Source organism: Camelus ferus, chromosome 1, assembly GCF_009834535.1.
Source record: "Camelus ferus isolate YT-003-E chromosome 1, BCGSAC_Cfer_1.0, whole genome shotgun sequence".
Taxonomy (NCBI): Eukaryota; Metazoa; Chordata; class Mammalia; order Artiodactyla; family Camelidae; genus Camelus; species Camelus ferus.
The window spans coordinates 109,866,964-109,886,298 of NC_045696.1; the positions used below are offsets into that span (position 1 = coordinate 109,866,964).

The 19,335-nt window shown below is 42.3% G+C and overlaps 1 long non-coding RNA gene across 3 annotated transcripts in view; it reads left to right on the top strand.

Annotated features, from left to right (window-relative positions):
* Window positions 1-15,535, top strand: part of LOC116666273 — a 26,281-nt gene extending 10,746 nt beyond the window's left edge. The window contains exons 2-6 of one of the 3 annotated variants that reach the window (XR_004323039.1): window positions 7,217-7,830; window positions 8,363-8,491; window positions 11,493-11,653; window positions 12,972-13,158; window positions 14,819-15,535. This is a non-coding gene — a long non-coding RNA (uncharacterized LOC116666273). Of the gene's footprint in view, window positions 1-7,216; window positions 7,831-8,362; window positions 8,492-11,492; window positions 11,654-12,971; window positions 14,283-14,818 lie in introns of those variants that run through there. The other 2 variants (XR_004323038.1, XR_004323043.1) reach the window with 2 other exon arrangements.
* Window positions 15,536-19,335: the final 3,800 nt, after the last annotated feature.

Genomic DNA, 19,335 nt, shown 5'->3' on the forward strand with positions numbered 1-19,335 from the left:
CTGGCCAGGAGAGAAGTGAATCACAGGACGAGAACTTAGAATATGTAAACGTGTGAAGTTGTGAAAGTCCAGAGCAAGTACAGGCGTACCTGGAAGACATTTTGGGTTTAGTCCAGATCACTGCAAGAAAGCAAATATCTTGGTAAAGTGAGTCACATGAATTTTTTTGGTTTTCCAGTGCATATAAAAGTTATGTCTATGCTATACAGTAGTTATTAAGCATACAATAGCTTTGTCTTTATTGCTAAAAAGTGCTAACCATCATCTGATAGTGCAGGGTTGTCACAGATCTTCAATTTGTAAAAATTGCAGTACTGGCAAAGCACAATAAAATGAAGTGTACCTGTGCTTCAAAATGACAGGGTGCTTTGGCGTGTCAAATGAAGGGAAGTTTACATCTGTTCGAGAGATTCTGAAAAGGCCCTCATATGGACCTTAGAGGGTGTGGGAGAGTTCCCAGACCAAGTTGGGATGGAAGGCATCTTAGAGGAAATAAAAAAGGAACCAGCAAAGGCATGAATGTGGGAGAACAAGGGACCTGTTTGGGCATGAAGGAGTAGATAAATTCAGAATGACAGTCACAGGGGTAAGTCTGAATAAGATGTTCTGTGTAAGATTTTGAGTGTCAGGATGAGGTGAGATCTGTTTAACTCCATAGGCAGAGGGGAAGTCTCACTTGCTTGAGCAGAAAAACTCAAGATTCCTACAGGGGTCAGGCAAGTGAGTCAAGTAATCTGGGTATAAAAATAATCACCTGGGACTCAGCGTTGTCACAGCTTCCAGGGTTGTGGGCCCACTTGACCAGATTCTTTGATATTCCACAAGGAGTAAAACATCTGGATTCTTAGGTAAAACTTCTCACTTTTAAACTGTTTACAACTACTTAAAAACTGTGTGCAAGCTGAATAAAATTTGTCTGCGGGCCGGATGAAGCCTGTGGGCGTCCCGTCTCCTTGGATGTTTGTGGCGCTGACCTGCTGTTGAAAGAGCAGCTGGGGCAGGGGAGGGAGACCAGGGAAAGGCCGCATCAGGGGACTCAGCTGCTTTGTTTCTCTTTCTATTCTGACAAGGAAATCCAAGGGGATTCATCTCCAGTGTGTTTTTGCATGTGTTTTTTGTTTTGTTTTTGCCTTTCGGACTCATTTCTACCCCAGCACTGGTTTGCCAGGGAATTTTGGATCGGGCCTGGCAGCTGCTCTCACTTTTCAGGTCTTCTAACTGGAAAATCTTATATACCCCATCCTTTTTCAATGGCTAGTTGCTCATGGGGTGAGGCCTCATATAAACATTCTTTGTGCGTGCAGGTGTGTGTGTACGTCTTTAAGAGTTCTTCTTTCTGAAGAATTCAGAATTAACAGCAGGTCTTCTGGGCTGAACTTTCTGAACCTGGCATGAGCTGACTCTTCCAGAAACAGAACCCTCTGCCTGCTGTAGTCTCGAGGTAGGCCAGTGACTGAACTCTTAATCTTGGCTGATTACCTCGGATCCAGAGGCTGTCAGCAAACCACGGTAGAGGAAAATGCTCTACTACATTGATGTCTGTGTGTTGAGATGACAGATAACATGATGAAGAAATATTAGAAGCAGCAGAGCTGGGTTAGGGTATTTTATTTGCCCGGTGACCTTTGTCAATTCACCTCCCTCCTCTGTGTCTCAGTTCCTTCATCTGTAATATTTTAACCAGGAGTATTCGCCTCCTGGGGAATTGTGAGGAGTCAGTGAGGCCGTGGATGCAGAAGTGCCTCACACCCAGCTGTGCTGGATCAGAGAAGAAAAAATGAAGATATCAGAGCTAAGGGAACGTGGACTGAAATTTTGACTCCACTACTTCTTTTTTCCAAAAAAAAAAAATCCAGATTTACTCAGCAGACATTTTAATTAAGAAATCCTATCAATCAGGACCACCACAATTTCAGATACCCCGGTGTGAAGTTTATGTCAATAGCCACATCTGGAGGATGAACAAACTGTTGAATCTTCAAAAAAAAAAAAAAAAAACCCAAAACTTTAGCTTCCACTACTTCTTTTTTAAAAGTCGACATCTGTGTTCATTACGAAGCAGTCATCACCCAAAGTCTGGCTACCATCCATGACCATACACTTGACCCCCTTCACCAATTTTGTACCCCCAACCCCCTCAACCACCCTCCCCTCTGGTAACCACCAATCTATTCTCTGTGACTATCAGGTTTTTTTTTTTTTTTTAACATTTTTTTATTTAGTTACAGTCATTTTACAATATTGTGTCAAATTCCAGTGCAGAGCACAATTTTTCAGTTATACATGAACATACATATATTCGTTGTTACATTTTGTTTTCTCTGTGAGCTACCACAAGATCTTGTATATATTTCCCTGTGCTGTACAGTGTTTTTGTTTTGTTTTGTTTGTTTGTTTAGCTTCCACATATGAGTGAAATCTTGATTTTTTTTGTCTTTCACCTTCTGACTTATTTCACTTGACTCCACTATTTATTATAACAGCTACCATGTGTTCAGTAATTACTAAGTACCAGGCTCTGAGGATTACCTTTTAAAATCCTTGCAACAACTCAGCATGGATGGAGAGATGATTATTATTATCCTTACTTTACAAATGAGGCGACAGAGGCACAGAGAGGCTAAGTAACTTACCCAAGGCCTCCCAGCTAAGTGGGGAAGCCAAGCTATCTGATTCCAGAGCCTCTACTTTCTAGCTATGTGAGTTAAGACAAGCCCAGTAATCTTCCTGCGACTCAATTTCTGATCTGTAAAACTGGTAAATCTTTGAGAAGACTGTGTCTCCCCAGAAGTTATTGAAGTCCTAACACTTGGTGCCTGTGAAGGTGACCTTATTTGGAAATACGGTTTAGATCAAGTTAAGATGAGGTCATTAGGATGAGGAATTTGGACACAGAGACAGACACACAGGGCAAATGCCATCTGAACACGAAGGCAGAGATCCGGGTGATACACCAACAAGCCAAGGAATGCCAAATATTGCCTGCAAACCACCGGAAGCTAGGGGAGAGGCTTGGAACAGATTCACCCTCACAGCCCTCAGAAGGAACCCACCCTACCGACACCTTAGTTTTGGACATCTAGCCTCCAGAACTGTAAGAGAATACATTTCTGTTGTTTTCAGCCACCCTGTTTGCGGCATTTGGTTACGGCATCTCCAGGGAACTAACAGCTCGGAGCATGGTACCTGTGTGTTCATTTACTTTGCAGTACGTCTCTGGGTCTCTGGGTGTACACGGCAGTCTGCCTCTGCGCGTGCCGGGTGCTCTGCACGTGTGCAGCCCCGTGGCCTAACTATACACAGAGTCAGCCTAACACAACATTAGGAGGTGGACCAAGGTCAGCTTTTGGGGGTCTCACCTGCCTTTTGTGCTCCCCTGGCTTAAGCTCCCACTGCTCTTGTGCTACCCGGAGCAGGGCAGAATGTCTTCAATAAACTCATTCAGAAGAAGGTGCTAGTGAATATTTTGTCTCTTCCAAATGAATTAGCCACACAGAAAGGTGAAATCTCAGAACCTTGGTGCCTGGTTGGAAAAGATTTTAGGTCAAGACCTCTCAGCATCCCTTCCCCGCAAAACCATCTGCAAGTCCTACAGACCCAGCACCCCATCCATACATGCTGCTGGGATCAAGGGACACTTTCTAGTGGAGAAGGTGATTTAAGCAGCCTGGCTAAGCACCTCAAGCCTTCAGGGAAATCAGGACAGCCTCGGAGAGCATTTGGAAATGGAGAGGCAGGAGGACCTTGTGTCCCCAAGAGATTCATTGTTAAAGTTTAGAGAACAATTAGAGTTGGAATGAGCTCACCCAGCAGCAGCCAGGGGCCCTGCCCTGCACTGTTCTTCAGGAACCCGAGAAGCAGGATTCCCTCAGGTTGATTTCCACGAAAGGAAAAGAAATTCCCAAACAGAAAGATCAGCGGGGAGGGTATAGCTCAGTGGTAGAGCACGTGCTTAACATGCAGAAGGTCCTGGGTTCAATGCCCAGTACCTCCATTAAAATAAAAATAAATAAATGAATAAACCTAATTACCTCCCTCCAAAACAAACAAACATAAATAAAATTAAAAAATAAACAAAAGATCCAAACAGAAAAGTCATCACAGCTGTTTACAACAGGGTGAGAGCATGATCTGTTGGTGTCCCCTGTTCCTGATACCTATTAGGGCAAAACAAACCACCTGTATAAGTTACCTATTGCCGTTAACAAATTACCCTAAATTTAGCAGCTTGGAATAACATTCACTGTCTCACAGTTTCTGGGGGTCACCTTACCTGGGCGGTTCTGGATCAGGGTCCTTCATGAGGTTGCATTCGAACTGTCGGCTGAGGCTGCAGTCTTCCGAAGCACCGCTGGGGCTGGTGCATTTGCCCCCAAGTTGGCTCCCTCGTGTGGCTTTCGGTAGGAGTCCTTGGTTTCTTGTTCCCTGTTGTCTAGAAACCTCAGTTCCTCACCACATAGGTGTAGGGTGACCAGTCATTTTTATTTGCCCAGGACTGAGGAGGCTCTCAGGATGTGAGACTTTCTGTCTAAAGCCAGGAAAGTCCTGGGCAACCTGGGGACGAGTTGTCAACTTCTCTCCCAGCAGGTTGCTCACAGTGTGAAGAGTGATCTGAGAGAGTGGCCAAGACAGGGGCCACAGGCCTTTGATGATCTAATCTTGAAAGTAACGTGCCATGCCTCAATCTGCTGTATTCTGTCGGTCACACAGACCAGCCTTGGTACCATGTGCCAAGCAAATATAAAGGTGTAAATATCAGGAGAGGGCCATCAGTGGAGCCATCTTGGAGGCAGGCTACCATTACCCTGAAACTCAGTGGTTTAAAGCAACCACCGTGTTAGTATCTCTCATGAGTCTGTGGGTTAACAGGGCTCAGCTGGGTGGTTCTTCTTCCCCCACATGATGTCTGTTGAAGCTGCAGTCACTGGGGCTCAATTGGGCTGGAATCCCAGATGACTCATTCCCATGGCTGGCAGTTCACGCTTGCTGTTGGCTAAGAGCTTGGTGGAGGCTGCAAATAGGAGAGTCTTGATTCTCCTCCATGTGACCTTTCCACATGGCTTGAGCTAGATTCTGCAAGGGAACATCCCAAGAACAAGCTTGTAAGAGAAAGGAAACAGACGCTACCAAATTGCCTAAGACTTGAGATCAGAAGTCCTTGAACATCTTATACTGCATTCCATTGGCCAAGGCAGTCATAGGGACAGCATAGATTTAAGGAAAGGGGAAATAAATCATGCTTCTAGATGTGAGGAACAGCATATGTTTATAGTGAGGGAAGGAATTACTAGAGGTTACCACCCTCCTTAATGGGGGCTACCACTCCCTAAAGATTGTGCTACAGGGTCTCTCACTGGTGAATGTACAAAATGCTCACAGGCGGAGAGGCACTCTTTGATTCCTGAATCTATAATCCTGTTTTTATTTTTAAAAAAATATTTTTGAATTAAAAAAATTACACAAGTAACTACGTAATGATGTTCATTATAAGTAATTATAAAATATACAGATGAGCACAATAAAAAAAACTCTAAAATTCTAGCACCTAAAGACAATACTATATAATTTTGGTACATAGCATCCTTGAATTCATTCTATGAAAAAATAATTTAAAAAATAAACTTATTTTACAAAAATGGAACCACTCTGTACCTACTGTTTTTGAACCTGCCATATTCTCTTAAAGCTGCATTGTGAATATCTTTCTGTGACAGTTTAATATAGTGCGACCTCAGTTTAAGAGTTGAATAGTATTTCATTGTATATCTACCAACCAAGATTCTTGATTGCAACGCCAGAAACCAATTGTGGTTAACCTAATTAGCAAAAAGGGACATTTTTGGAAGGGTATGGAGCTACTTCTGTATAACAATCCACAAAACTTGGTGGAATCAATCACCATTTTGATGCACGTACATTCTGTGGGTCAGGAATTCTAACAGGACACAGCAGGGATGATGCCACAAAGTCTGAGGCCTCAGCTTGGAAAACTCAAACTAGGAGTTAGATGAAAGGCTGAGGTGGGGGGTAGGGTGATGAATCATCTGGAGGCTTCTTAAGGGGGAAGGTGTAGCTCAGTGGTAGAGTGCATGACTTGTGCCCAGCATGCACAAGGTCATGGGCTCAATCCCCAGTAACTCCAGTAAGTAAAAATAAATAAATAAATAAATAATTACCTCCTCCCTAGAAAACAAAACAAAACAAAACAAAATAAACCCCACAAAACATCTGGAGGCTTCTTCACACACATGTCTGAAGATTGTCTGGAGATTGGGCTGACAGGACTTGAACCTTGGGCTGAGCTGGGACTCTTGATCAGAGTGCCTATATATGGTCCCTCTACATGGCTTGGGCTTTCTCAGAGCGTGGTGGCCTCTGGCTAGTCAGATACTCACAAGGTGGCTCAGTGGCCCAGTAGCTGGTTTTCTAGCAGGCAGAAAGGAAGCTGCAGGGCCTTTCATGACTTGGCCCTGGAAGTCACTTCCACCGTAGTCCATTGATTGAAGTGGTCACAAACTTGCCCCGATTCAAGGGGAAGGGACATAGTCTTTGCTTCCCAATGGGAGGAGTATCAAAGAATTTGTGGTCATATTCTAAAATCACCATAATTAAGATTTGCTAAGCTGCTTTATCAAAGCAAGTTCAATTTAGAGTGATTTAATGAATACAGAGGTGTATTCATCTCTCGCACATACAGTTCCAAGTGAGTAGTCTAGGTCACTGAGGCAGCTGTGTCCCACCAGATACTTACCTCTATGCCGCCGGAATCTAGGCTCCACCACAAACATGCAATCTTGAAAAGCACTAACTGTCCCTGGGCCTTTGTGGGCAAACCTTAGATGGGAGCATCTTACTGGCCGCTCAGCTCACATGCTTGCACCTTGCCCTCCAGGGAGCAGGAAGTAGGCATATCTGCCTTCCTCCTGCTTCTCTAGTGGAAAGCAGGGGCGCTTCTTTCCTATCTCAGAATTTCCTCCTGAAAGAAAGGATGATCAGATGCTAGATACCCTAAAAGCAACAAATATCCAGTAGAATATGGATGTATAATATCCCACTGCCTATTGATAGACATTTGGATGGATAAGCTTCTATTGATAAGATGTTATTTACGCTGTTGGAAGGAACATTGAAACATCTTTGAATACTTGTAAGATATTTTTTCCCTTTAAGGTACATTCCAAGGAGTCATGTCATAGCTTATAATTTCTGTATCTAGTCCTACAGGATCCCACTAAAGAGGGCAACCTCCTCCTTTTCTTCAAGTCATGGTGGCAACTCAGCAATTTGTCTAAACTTGGGCGAAAGAATGAAGAGCTTCAGCATGTACTATCGATGATGTCCCAGGATTGAGTGTCCATGTGTCCGGATGATAACTCACTCTTGCTTATGGAGCATTGTGTGAAGGCTTTGCATATACTGTCTTGCTTAGTTTTCACATCACTCTGATCAGGAAAGCATTATCTTCACTTGATAGAGAAGCTTAGGCGCCAAGAGATTAGGTAATTTATCGAAAGCCTTAGAGCTGAAACAGTCCTTTGAACGATTTCCTCCCCCTTGGAACACTTGCTCTTAGGACACTCCCTCTCCTAGACCAGCTGCCATATTGTGGGAAGCCCAAGCCGCAAGAAGAGGCTTTGTATAGACCTTTCAGTCAACATCCCCATCTAAGCTCCCAGCTGCCCGCCAGCATCAGTTTCCAGCCACCTTAGTGAGCCAGCTTAGGACTCTTGCCCAGCTCTTCAGCCCAGTTGAGCCCCCGGATGGCTGCGGCCCCAACCACCATCACACGGAGCAGAACTGCTCAGTTGAGCTCAGTCAATCCAAAGACTGGTGAGAACTAATAATAAAATAGCTTTTGTGTTAAGTCACTAAGTTTTGATAAGATTTGTTGCATAGCAGAGGGTAACCAAATAGGTGGGGAGCTACTCATTCTTGGATGAGTCCCAGCAGAGCGTGAAGAGGGGAACTGCTCTGGGGGAACTGGGGAAGGGGACCTTTGATGATCCTTGTGAGTTCAGTGCACTAGGCTGGGTCTGTGCATGACAGTTTTCCTTGTTTCCGTCCTCAGACGGGAAAAATTTCACTGAGTCACCAGTCTGGGAGGAGAATCTGTTTAAATGAGTTAACAGGAATCTGGCAATTTTCCCAAAGCAAATCATGTTGATTTTCACTACAAAGAAGGAATTGCTTAATGCTGTAAAAACTCACATAAACAGTCATAGCTTTATGACTGATTTGCTATATTTTCAAATTCCAAAAATGTAGCCATAATAACCATCATAAAAAAATCAATAGTGCTTGAAAATGCTTAAACATTGTGCACGGTTCCTGAGGATCATAAGAATGTCCTTATCTTTTGCAGTTCCACAGACCTGTGGGCAGGAAGTGGTGCCAATAAGACCTTTGGGTAGCCCCAGTTGGCATGTGGATCCCAAAGCAAAATTCAACTTCTCTCTCCCATTCAAAGAGCAGAAGAGGACACTCACAACAGGTCAGTAAGATGGTGGTCTTACTAATCGTAGGCATTTGCTTTCTATCCCTCACCTCTCAGTCCCTTCCAGTTGAGTGGTTTTCAAATCTAGGGGCATCAAAATCATTTGGGAGGTATGTAACAAATGCAAAATTCCAGGGTTCTTCCCGCAAAGATGCCCACTCTGTAAGTCTGGATTGAGATACCAGTAGTTTTTAGCAAGAACCAGTTGATTCTTCCTTTGATGGGCCCCATAGCACATCTTGAAGAGCACTATAATCTCGGGTCTTTCCTAATAGCATAGAATAGAGGGAGGAGGGTATAGCTCAGTGGTAGAGTGCATGCTTAGCATGCACAAGGTCCTGGGTTCAATCGCCAGTACCTCCATTAAAAAATATATTTAAAAAAAGTAACAAATAAAAGCAAGATTAAAAAAAAAGCATGGGATAGAGATGGGGAGAGCCCTCTCTAAGCCAAAGCTTCAGAGAATAGGATGGGCCTTGGAAGGGGATCAAGATGGGATTTTTGGATTCTAAGCCAGGAAGGATCAAACAAACCCATCTGGAGCAAATGGTTTTCAAACTGTGTTTCTTAGAACTCGAAGGGGTTTCTCAGACATGCTATCACCTCCACCCACTCTGGCAGCTTCTCTTTAACCTCTTTTACTATAGTAGGTTTCCAAGAAAGATCTCATTAGAAGAAAAGGTTTTAAAACTACTAAATTCTCTCCCTGCTTAAAGATAGCATCAGGCTGGTGAGGATGAGGAACAAGTAGACCCCTCATACCTTGGTGGTGAGAATGAAAAATGGTACAGCCACTGGAAAATAGTTTGGTGGTTCCTGAATAAGTTAAACAGAATTACCGTACGTGTTAGCCTGCTCAGGATGCTGTAACAAAATACCATAAATTGAGTGGCTTAAACAACAGATATTTATTTCTCACAGTTCCAGAGGCTGGAAGTATAAGATCAGGGCTAGGTTATTGGTGAGGACCCTCTTCCTGGCTTAGATGATTGCCTCTTGCTCTGTCCTCACATGGGTGGGCAGGGGTTGGGGGTTGGATGGGAGAACTCTGGTCTCTTCCTCTTCTTCCAAGGGCACTAATATCACCACAGGGGCCCCACCCTCATGACCTCATCTAAACTTAAATCACCTCACATATGCCCTACCACCAAATACATCACACTGGAGGTTAGGGCTTCAACATATGAATTCTGGGAGGACACAGACATTCAGTTCATAACACCGTTTGACCCAGCAATTCTACTCCTGGGTATATACCCCAGAGAGTTGGAAACAGACACTCAAACAGATGCTTGTACACACACGCTCATTGACTCTCTGGCTATTTACAACAGCTCAAAGGTGGAAACAACCCAAATGTCCATCAACTGATGAATGGATTAAAGTGGCATATCTCTACAATGAAATACTACTTAGCCATAAAAAGGAATAAAGTACTGATACTTGAACCTTGAAAACATTATTGCTAAGTGAAAGAAGCCAGTCACAAAAGGCTGCATAATTATATGATTCCATTTATATGAAATATTCAGAATAGGCAAATCCATAGAGACAGAAGGCAGATTAGTGGTTGCCAGGGGCTAGGGAGTGGGGAATGGGGGGTGACTGCTTAATGGGTCAGGTATTTTTTTGGAGGGTGATGAAAATGCCCTGGAACTAGATAATGGCGATTGTCGCACCACATTGTGAATGTACTAAATGTCATTGATGGCAGGCTTTATGTTACACACATTTACAGCAACAACAACAACAACAAAAATCCCAATCAACCGATCTAGAAGGACCATCTCATTTTTTTACTGAGAAGGAAGCTGAGGTCAGAAAAGGGGAAATGGCCGCGTGAGGTCACCCAGCCTGTCAGAGGTAAAGCCAAGGCTGGTGAACCCAGCCCACCACAGTGGGCTGCCTCTCTTCCGCAGTGTTCCTGATCCTCTACCCACAAGCCCTACCGAAAAAGCTAAGATCCAGGATCATGCTAAGGCCTGAGCTACACTTCACTCCATAATTTTTGCAGCCAAGCCCCCTGCTTCCCAAGCAAATGTCCACCTTGCCCACCCATAAGCTGGGCCAGCCTTTCCTCTGGTATCTCCAGCATCCATTCCCTTCAAGAGTGTGGGGGAGAGACAAACTCATTTCTAGCTTCTTCCTTGAGTAAATCTTCCTAAGAGCCTGGCTGCAGCTGCAGCTTTCCGACGGGGTTGATAAGAGCTGGGTGGAGCAGATTCCTTACATTACAAACATTGCTTAGTTTCCCAAACTCCAGCTGAGCAGACAGTCTGGAGGAGCTAGTGGTGGGCTGGGTAGGATGACACCCAGCCATATGCATTTGTGCAGCTGGCTCTTCTGTCTGGCTGTTGGGCCATATGCACCTATCAAGTAGTAGGTGCTTAATAAAGATTCCAGGGCACAGTGGTTCCTGTCTCGGGGGTCATCTTGGGACTGTCGTCTTCATTCTAGTTAAAAGAGTTTAGGAAAAAGCCTCATGTTCCTCAGTGCCCTTGAGTGTAAAAGACTCAGGGTAAGCTTGTACGTGAAGTGAGAGTCATTTATCGGGTCCCCATCTGAGGTGGAATTAATCATCATTCTGGGAGGTAACAGAAAGGGTGTAACTCATTTGCATTCGCATTACTGTGAACTTTTAGAGATCGAGTCTTCTGAGGAAATCCCTTCCGGGTCTCAAAAAATTACTAAGGCTTTTGTTCTGTCCCAGATCCTAATCTTTCCTTATATCTCTGAGTAATAGCGTCCAAACTGATCATGGATTTTTTAAAAAGTATTTTAAAAAAAGTATAAAAAGCAAAACACGCAAAACCATGCAAAAGGGCACTTGCAGGACCTAAGAAAGTTGGCTGTCTGGAGATTTACTGAACTCAGCAGCTGAGAACTCCCACTGAGAAGGGAAACCTAGGTCTGCCCAGTTGTGTTCAGAACCTGCGTCAGCGTGGGAATGGGGCAGGCACATTCCCTCAGTCCTGACAAGGTGACTATCTTTGCTCAGATTATCTAACACCTTGAACTTGAACTTGGAGATTGGCTTCACTCAGCAGGGGTGAACGGAGACATGAAGGAAGACAGCAGAGCCGCAGTGGCTGCAGTTTCTAAATTGCCATTTGGGATAAAGCAGGAAAGGAGAGAATTGCTCCAATGCAGTGGTTTGGGGTGAGTATTTAGAACCTGAGGCTGGGGCTGACCTTGGTGGTTGTGTGCGATTTCCCTGCTGTGCGGACAGAGGCCTGGATGCAGACTTTCCTTTCCCAGGACAGAGAAGCTCAGAAACACTGTAGACTTCATTGCTAACTGGGGATTTCGAAGTGCACAACTCTGCTCAGTGCTCTGAGAAGTCCTGCAGAAGAGAAATCTGCTTTGCTGTTCTTTAACCCAGTGTTTCCCAGTTATTTGACCTCGGAATTTCTCCCTCACCCCGTTTATAACACTTACTTATATCCTGTGAAAGCCAGGTTTCCAAGAAATGCGAGGAAATGCCTCTCTGTCCTGTGGAGTTGGTTCTGGCCCCTGATGCCCTACAGTGAGCAGTGACGGGGATATTCGGGCAGGACACACTGTGTTAGACCCTGCTGCGATAACGCAGGAAAGAGCACCGTGTGCTGTACTTGTCGGGCTCCCTCCCACACTAGGATGTTGTGATTCTGTCCTCACCGACCAGGATACATGGATACTGACATTTACTGAGCTCCAGGTTCTAGGAGGGTTTCCTATGTCATCCATGTAATCTTCCCTCAACTCTGTTGTCCCCTTTTTACCAACGATGAAATTGAGTCTCTGAGAGGTTATATAAGGTAGTCACTCAGTTAAGTCTGTGGCAGAGCTAAGATTCAGGCTGAGGATTGTGGGACTCTGTGCTGGAATTCCCTCCTCGGACACTGATGGCAGGAATAGAAAATGGTGCAGCCACCGTGGAAAACAGCTCAGCAGTTCCTCCATAAGTCAGACAGAATTACTTTATGTCTTAGTCTGCACTTGGGCTGCTGTAACGAAATACTGTGGACCAGGTGGCTTCAACCACAGGCATCTACTTCTCAGAGCTCTGGAGGCTGGGGAGTCCCAGATCGGGGTTAGTGTTTGCCGAAGGCTGTCGGATGGCTGCCTCTCGCTGTGGCTCCCCTGTGCCGCGCCACTTCACTAACAAGTTGCATTTTCATGTCACTCTTTCCAGAGTGTCTGGTTCCCATGAGTTGTTGCCTCATGTGACATAGGACCTCTGAGCCTCAGTTTCCTTATCTGTAAAATAGGAGAATACTTTCATTTTCTTCCTTCTGATCTTTTTCTTCTTTTTCTTTTTCCCTCTCTTCTTTCCTCTTTCCTTCTCTCTTAATTTCTTTTTCCCCCCCTTTTTAAACTGAAATACAGTCGGTATACAATGTTGTGTCAATTTCTGGTCTCCCTTAATTTCTTTCTCCTTCATTTTGTTTTTCCATTTTGTCATAAACCTCAACCTCCTGTATTAATTTTTCCCCAGAAGATCCTTGAAACTGCACCATTGGATACTCCCTAAAGTGGCTTGAGAAGCCCTGAGGATTTTTCAGTAATGGAGACCAGAAGAGGAGGTGGCTGCTGATTAATTCCATGTCAGCCGGGGCTTTCTGTGCTCTGCATCTAGAATACGGCAGTTTCCAAGGTGACTGAAATGAGCGTGTGAGGATAAGGTGAGGGCCTGGAGTTACGAGCTGCCAAACTCGTAAACCACGCGGGCTTCCTCTGAGCCACTCGCCAAGCGATTTAACAACTGACTTGTGGCAAAGCGTTCCAACCCTATTTAATGATCAGTGCACCTATAAATAAGGTTGTAAGAACACTTTGGATGGATGTTAATGTACGGGTTCAGTCCAGAGTGACTAAACCTTGAGTTGTTTTGACCTCGGAGAGCCATCAGAAATCTGCTGCGAGGAACAATCCTGCGGTTGTCCGTGGTGATGTTTTGTTCCTGTTCATCATGTCCTCGGGTGTGTAATTTACTCACATGATAATAATGTGCTGCTTGGCACTTGCAGTTTACAGAGTGCCTTCACACACACGTTTTCATTCGATCCTGGCAAGACAGGCATTATTACTGAGGTTTAGGGGAGACAAGTAACTTGCCCCAGGACGTCCAGATCGTGGGGGTTGGAGGTAGGTAGGGTAGGGGAATGGGATTGGCGGTGGTGGTAGCAGAGTCCACATTTCAGATAAGGACTATGTTGCTTCCAAATTGATCGTCCTTTCTGATTCCACCAAATCCTATTTCTGGTTTAAAAGACTTGAAACAATCAGTGACTCTCCTGTCCTCCAAGGGGCCAGCATATCGTGGTCCAGCTCCCTAGTCTCTCCTTCGATTGCTTTGTACTAAAAGTAGGCTTGCCAGATTGAGCAAATAAAAATGTAAAACACCTCCTTCAATTTAAATTTCACTCCTCTCCCCTCCAAAAATTTCAGATAAACTCTTTTAGTATAAGGAATTCCCATGGTATTTGCCAACTGTAACTTAAAATACTTATCATTAAAACTTTTTTCCTTTAAAAAGTTAATATGAATTACTTACAGAAAATTTTGAAAAATCGGTTAAGCAAAAGGAAGGAAATAGAAATTACTCCTAATTTTACCATCAGGTAATATATAATGCTTTAATAGTAACTGTTAACATTTTGGTATATTTACTGTGACCTCTTTTCCCATGAATATCTTTGTATGCATAAATTTCTTTTTTAAAAATAAAAAAGGGGTTTACTGACATTACTACTTTAGACTTGCTTTTTTTTCACTGAATAATATGTCATGAACATCTTTCTGTGCCCTTATGTATTCTGTGATTTTTTTGGGCAGGGGAGGTTAATTAGGTTTATTTATTTATTTATTTTAAGGCGTGGGTATGGGGGACCTCCTGCATGCTAAGCACACACTGTAACACTGAGCTATATCCTCCGTACCTCTATTCTGTGATATTTAAATAACTGCACAGTCATCGATTGGATGGTGTGCCTTTATCTAATCCCCTATGGGCAAATCCAATGTTTTATTATTATAGGCTTGTCATGAGCAACCTTTACTAAGTTCTTCAGCACATCCCTGGGGTACGTTTTTGGCACTAGAATTTCTAGGTCAAAGGATATGCAAAGTTTTAAGGTTTTTGTCACATATTGTCAAATTGTCCTCCAGAAAAAACTGTCCCAATTTACAATTTCACAAACAGTATCATCAGAAAGTGCCATTTCCTTGCATATTGTCAATATTGGGAATTATCTTTAAAAACAAAACAAAATGATAAAATAGCCACTCTGATTCTGAGCTTGCTCTGACTCCATAATCACATTCAACACTCTGTCCTTACAGAGTCCTACATGTGATGTCCTACACGTAATGGTCTTACTTCTTTCCACTGAGCCTTCAATTCTACAAGAAGGGAGTAAATTGGATTCGGAACAGAAACTACTACCACTGTCCCATCACATGTCCTGTCAGACATCAGGAATCCATCCTGCCATTTTTTCTGCGGAGTTTCCACAGGGCTTCAGAATCTTATTCATCCCAGCCTTGCAGGCTGCAATTACTAATGTAAAGAAAGTGCTCCTTGGGGAACTTTCCCTCTATAGAAGAATGTAGTTAATAAACGGAGAAACTAATGATAATTAGAATGGCAATGATCATCAGCGGCTGTTTGCTTCAGGTTCCCCACTTGGAAGAAGAGAACACCATACGGAAATATTGCCAAAAATTTGAACCTCAACTTGATCAAGCTTCTAGATTCAACTACCAACTTGTGGGAAATAGAGAGAGTAGAGAAAATGTTAAACTACCCTATGAACGTGTAATCAGTGAAATCCAGACTGTGGGAAACTGTATAGGTCAAATGACCTTTATTCTTGGAAAAAAAAAAAAAAGCGTGGAGGGGAAATCTTTATAGATTAAAAGATACCTGAAAGACATATCAATTAATCACAGCATATGAACTTTACTTTAAATTTTTATCACGTTTATTTATTTTAATTATTTTATTCATTTTTTAAAGCTTTTTAACTTAACTCTAGTTGATTTACAATATGGTGTTTGTTTCAGGTATACAGCTTCAGATTCTTTTCTGTAATAGGTTATTACAAGATATTGAACATAGTTCCATATGCTATACAACAAATCCTTGTTTATCTATTTTATATATAGTGATGTGTATCTATTGACCCCAAATTCCTAATTTATCCCTCTCCCTCCACTTTCCTCTTTGGTGACTATAAGTTTGATTTACTTCACTTAGTATGATAATCTCTAGGTTCATCCATGTTGCTGCAAATGGCATTATTTCATTCTTTTTTATGGCTGAGTAATATTCCATTGTGCATGCACACACGCATACATGTTTGTATGTGTGCATACACACATACTACATCTTTATCCATTTATCTGTTGCACTTAGGTTGCTTCCATGTCTTGGCTATTGTGAATAGTGCTGCTATGAATATTGGGGTGCATGTTTCTTTCAAACTAGACTTTTTGTCTTTTCAGGATATATACTCAGGAGTGGAACTGCTGAATCATATGGAAGCTCTGTTATTAGTTTTTAAAGGAACCTCCATACTGTTGTCTATAGTGGTTGTACAAACTTACATTCCCACCAACAGTGTAAAAGATTCCCTTTTCTTCACAACCTATTCAGCATTTGTTATTTGTAGACTTTGTGAAGAGGACCATTCTGACTGGTTTGAAGTGATACCTTATTGTAGTTTTGATTTGCCTTTGTCTAATAATTAGTGATGTTGAGCATCATTTCAATGTGTCTGTTGGCCATCTCTATGTATTCTTTGGAGAAGTGTCTGTTTACGCCTTCTGCCCATTTTTTGATTTTTTTTGATATTGAGTTGTATGAACTGTTTGTATATTTTGGAAATAAAGCCCTTGTTGGTTGCATCATTTGCAAATATTTTCTCCAAGTCCATAGGTTGTCTTTTCATTTTGTTAATGGTTTCCTTTGCTGAACAATTCACAAATTTTAAATTATACACCATTCTGAATAATATGATGAAATCCCACACCATCCCACTCCGTCCTGCCTGAGATATAACTCATACCTTAGTCCACCGTTTCTGCCTGTTATTTGATTAGTAGCCTTCTAGGTTATCAGATCCACTGTCTTGGTTTTGCAGTGCTTGTGTTCAAGTAACCCTCATTTTACAAAGACCACATTCACATAACTTTTATTCCAGTATATTGTTATAATTGTTCTATTTTATTGTTGGTTATTGTTTTTAATCTCTTACTGTGCCCTACTTATAAATGAAGCTTTAGTATAGGTATTTATGTATATATCGGGAACAACATAGTATATATAGGATTCAGTGCTATCCAGTTTCAGGCATCCATTGGGGGTCTTATCATGTATCCCCTGCAGAAAAAGGGGGACTACTGATGGAGGAAATTGTTGGAGGTCTGGACAGAGACTGGCTGATGGTCATTGTTTGGGGCTGGGTAAGCAGTATGGGACTTCATTATATTGTATCTCCTTTAGATAAGTTTGAAATTCTCTATGATAGAAAGCTTAAAAAATCTTCCCATGAGGTGAATTGCCATCTCTCAAGTTCTCTAAGGACCATCTTTTACATTCTCTAGTGACTTTGAACTTTTTCTAATCTCATTCATAGGGAAATTGTGAAATAGCCTGTTTTTGGTGTTCTCCTATCTCTGCCTTCCCTACCACCAGGTGGGAGGTGTGTAGGTCAAACTTTCCCCAACCTGTTTCCCTGTCCTATTTCCTTATCTGCAAAGCAGTGACACAAATAAATATTGCCCACTTCCTGGAGCTGCCATGAGACTGAGGAGTCCATCTTCTCTAGCATCATCAAAATTGTGGTCTTCTTTCTCCCTTTATTATTATGTGCCATCTTTGGTCATGAACTAAGGTCTTTGAATTTCAGTGTAATTTAAACTTCATAGTTAGTTGGAAAGTAATTCCCTCCTCTTCAATTTTCCCAAATAATTTGTATAGAAGTGGTATTATTTCTTCCTTACATGTTTGGTCAAATTCACCTGTAAAGCCATGTGGACCTGGGGCTTTCTTTGTGGAGAAGTTTTAGACTACGCATTCAATTTCTCTAATACATGATACTCAGATTATCTGTTTGTTCTTCAGTGAGCTTTGGTAGTTTGTGTCTTTCAAGGAATTCCTTGCTTTCATCTTAAGTTGTCAAATTTATTGGCACAAAGTTATTCATAAATGTCTCTTATCCTTTTAACCTTCATAGAATCTATAAGGATATCTCCACTCTCATTTCTTAAATTGGTAATTTGTGTCTGAATTAAAGTCTTTTAGAAGACAGACATTCACCAGGAAGATAGAATTCCTTTGTTCACCTGAGAAAATCTACTGAAGTTTGAAATTTTTGCTTTAACTCATTTTATAGAATTATTTCTTATGCTGAATTAATGTAGCAGAAGGCTTTTGGGAAGCAGAAAGCAGAGAGTCAGATGAAAATCTGATTTGTAACCAGTCTCTGTCATTATCAAAGGAGGAAACAGAGGTGGTGGGTCATCTTTGAGTTTTTTGCATTCTGAGTTAGTGTCAAACAATCAGGTAGTTTTGGTCAGGGTCGCTGACTCTTACATTCTGGATCCTTTCCAAACCATTCAGTGAAGTACCCTATTATTTTGGTAGCATGTGATCCTAAATGATGTCACCACACCTGTTTACTTTCAAACACTGGAGATTCTGACAACATGGACCAGCTCAGATAGTATTTTAGGTTTGCTTTTCCAGGAAGAGCCTGGGTGTAGTTTGAAATAGGCAGAAAACTGTGAGTTCTAGAGTGAGACAACCTAAATTCAAAGTTTGACTTTGCCACTCACTAGCTGTGTACCCAGGGTAAATTCTGGAAGTTCTTTGAATGGTACTTTCCTCATGTATAAACTGGGGACAATGAGACCTACTTCAGAGTGCTCTTGGGATGTTTAAATGAGGTAATATATGTGTCTAGCACATATTCTCAACTTTGAGTGGATCTCAGAGCGTGGCCCCTGGACTAGCAGAATCAGTGTCACCTGGAAAAATGTTAGAAATATAAATTCTTGAATTCAACTCCAGACCTACTGAATCAGAAAATCTGGGGTGGTACCCAGCCATCTATGATTTAATAAGCCCTCCAGGAGACCCCAATGACCTGCCATGTTGGAGAACCGCGCGATTAGCACATTCTTTGGCAGATGGTAGAGCTCAAGATATGCTAGTTTTCTCTCCTTATTTATTCTTTCTTTCTTCTTCTTCTCTTTCTCCACCTCCTCCTCCTTCTCCTTTCTTTTTCTTTCTTTCCTTTTTTTTTTTTTTTTTGAGGTACTGGGGATTGAACCCAGGACCTTGTGCTTGCTAAGCATGCACTCTACCACTGAGCTATACCCTCCCCCCATTTATACTTTCTTGATAACTATTCTTTCAGCTTATTCTCAACTCTCACACTCATTAAACTCTTCAAGAGTTAAGAGAGTCTTTCTCTGTCTTATATTCTTTTTTCTTTCTTTTCCCAAAGCTCCCAGTGAATGTTAGCATTCAGCAGGAACTCAGACAGTTAACTGCATTTCCATGTGCCACATAAGGACAGAACTGCCCTTGGCCATCCAGTGCTTTACTTATTTATTTGACTTATATAGCACCTTGGCTCAATCGTGTGTCTGGAAGATGAAGTATTCAGTGTGCGTCTGGAGTGAATACCAATCTGGCTCTGACACCATGGACGTTGGGAGTGTAATGTCTTCCTCCCAGTGTCTGCCAGGCACCACTTCAACCCCAATAAACATAAAAGCCTGAGCAATGTCATAGACCATTCCGTCTTGATTAAAGAAGAGATGTAATAAAAATTCATCGATTCACAGCA